A 2,678-nucleotide genomic window follows, 5' to 3' on the forward strand; every position below is an offset into this window, starting at 1 on the left:
TGAAAAATGCGGAAGTGCTAGAACGGAAGTCCGTGGCATATAGTCTACTGGTAGAGCTGCTGCCTCTCAGTGAGCAGGTCCCTGGTTCAAATCCCGGTCTGGGGTCTTTCTGGGTGGAGTTTGCATGTTCTCTCAGTGCATGTGTTGGTTTTCTCTGGTTACTCCAGTTTTCTCCCACAGACCAAAAACATGCATGTTGGACTGATTGGTAACTCTAAAGCCCCCAGTATACTGCCGCGTACATCCATACGCAGAGGTACGAGCGTACCCCCCAGCGTACCCTCCATGCAAAGCTCAAATTTTTATGACCGCATGCGCGTACGCGGTGTCGCACAATAAACTGCCCAGCAACGGACTGTTTTGTATGCGACACCAATGTATTAAATTCCTCTTCTTCATCCCTGATCTGGCCTTTTCTTTAGTTTTTTTGCCAAGAGGCAGAGATCTCTTCCTCCTCCGTTGATGCCATGACTGAAATGGTGAGAAATGGAGGAATTTGTCACGAGCAAATTAAACTCAGGTCCAACGTGGCTGCGGGAGGGTCTGGAGATTTCCTAGTGGGCTGGTCTGATGTGTGGGCTGCAGAGCCAGCGCTCTCTGTTTTTTTTTTTTAGATCTTTTTATTAACACCATATAAACACAGAACACCGCTGCAGCGGAGGCTGACAGTGCTCGCTTTTTTTTCTTTTTTCCGACCTGTCAATCAATCCAGTAGGCGTGTCAGCAAATGACCAATCGGCGACCTCAATTTGTCCCGAAGGTAAACGTCCCTTGTCTGTCAAGCTGCTCTGCAGCTGATCGGGGTGTACACTGGAGTATGAAGTCTGAACCCTCTGCATACAGTACACGCGTACGTACGCATGAACGGACGTACGCAGCAGTATACTGGAGCCTTTAATTGTCCCTAGGTGAGAGTGAGAGAGTGAATGGTTGTTTGTCTCTATGTGTCCCTGTGATGGACTGGAGACCTGTCCAGGCTGTGTCCCCCGCCCCTCGCACTGTGATTGCTGGACATGGACACCGGCGACCCCCGTGGCCCAAAATGGAAGAAGCAGGTAAAAGATAATGGATGAATGGATTTATCATAATTTTACATTCATATTTACATAATGATATTTCATAATTAATATTTTTAGATTTTAATGCCTGTTTTGTTAGCATGTCTGCACCCTCATTGGCTTCCACTCCCACATGTGCTGGAACCCAAACAAAATCTACAGATATCTGCCTTTTGTTAAGTTTATGCAGAATGTGGTAAATCCTGTTTATTATGTCTTTTCTTTTTGAGTTATTTGATTTGATGCATAATAAGGCTGCCATATTATCAGATGCAATTACATATTTTTAATCATTATGTTGTTCAATCTACTCTAAACCCATGAGTATTGCTAATAATTCTAGTGTATACACTGTCAAGTTATCTGTTGTTCTTTTCTTTATTTCTATATTTTGGTATGGGATGTATATTATAATGTATATATATATATACATATACATAGATACATATACATATATAGATATATATATATACATATATATATATATATATACATATTGTGTATATATATATATATATAAATATATATATATTTATATATAATTTATATATATATATATATATATCATCTCTATCATTTTTCCTGTAGTTTATCGTTGCCATTGTTTCCTGTTGTGTCTGGAGCAGGTTTCTTGTAAACGAGTCCTTGTGGCTCCATGAAGCCAACCTGTATAAATAAAAGGTTGAATAAATCATTATGTGTATATTTATATTCATTCAACCTTTATTGATACAGGTTAGTCCCACTGAGCCACAAGGACTCATTTACAAGAGAGACCTGGATTTGAACAGAGTGATGACAACAGTGGACAACAAACTGTTTTTAATTGTAAAACAAACAAACAAACAATAACATTTGTCTGAATCATTAGTGAATGTGTTGTTGTTGTTGTTGTTGTTGTCAGTGTGTTATGATGTTGTGCTGTGGTCCAGTGTGTCCACAGACGATGTGTGTGAGGGTGGACATGTTTGGAGGTTGCTGTGTTGAAGCTCCATGGATCAGCCTCTCTGCAGCTCTCAGCACCTTCACTGAGCTGCTCTTGTTCTTCACAGGTAGAAGGTGGGAGCTCTCGTCAAATCATCATCTCCAGCATCATCTTGTTCATGCCAGGCTGTTCATCCACTGACCACACACACCTGGAAACATCAGGGGACCAGTTTAACACATCTGGAAGGAAACCAGTGAGATTTAATACGACCAGTATGATATGATGTCATGTGGGGGAGTGGTGGAGCAGAGGTTACAAGATGGGCCTGTGATGGGAAAGTCACAGGTTCAACTCCCGGTACCGTCAACATCAAAATGAGGTGGAAAAGGTGAAACACCCACACCTGCCTCCACCCTCATTGGCCCCACCCTGGTCCCCTGAGCAAGGCACTCAACCCCCACCACCTGCTCCTAAACAGGTCTCTCTTTAAAATGAGTTCTTGTGACTCAGTGAGTCGACCTGGATAAATAAAGATCAATGAAAAATAAAGTTTAAAATAGAAATACATCATGAGGCCAAGGTTGTGTGTGTGACGTGCACGTTCCTGAGAGTGTGTGTGTGTGACGTGCACATTCCTGAGAGTGTGTGTGACGTGCACGTTCCTGAGGTTGTGGGTGTGACGTGCACGTTCC

The sequence above is a fragment of the Nematolebias whitei genome, chromosome 16 (genome assembly GCF_014905685.2).
Source record: "Nematolebias whitei isolate Nwh7 chromosome 16, NemWhi1, whole genome shotgun sequence".
Classification (NCBI taxonomy): Eukaryota; Metazoa; Chordata; class Actinopteri; order Cyprinodontiformes; family Rivulidae; genus Nematolebias; species Nematolebias whitei.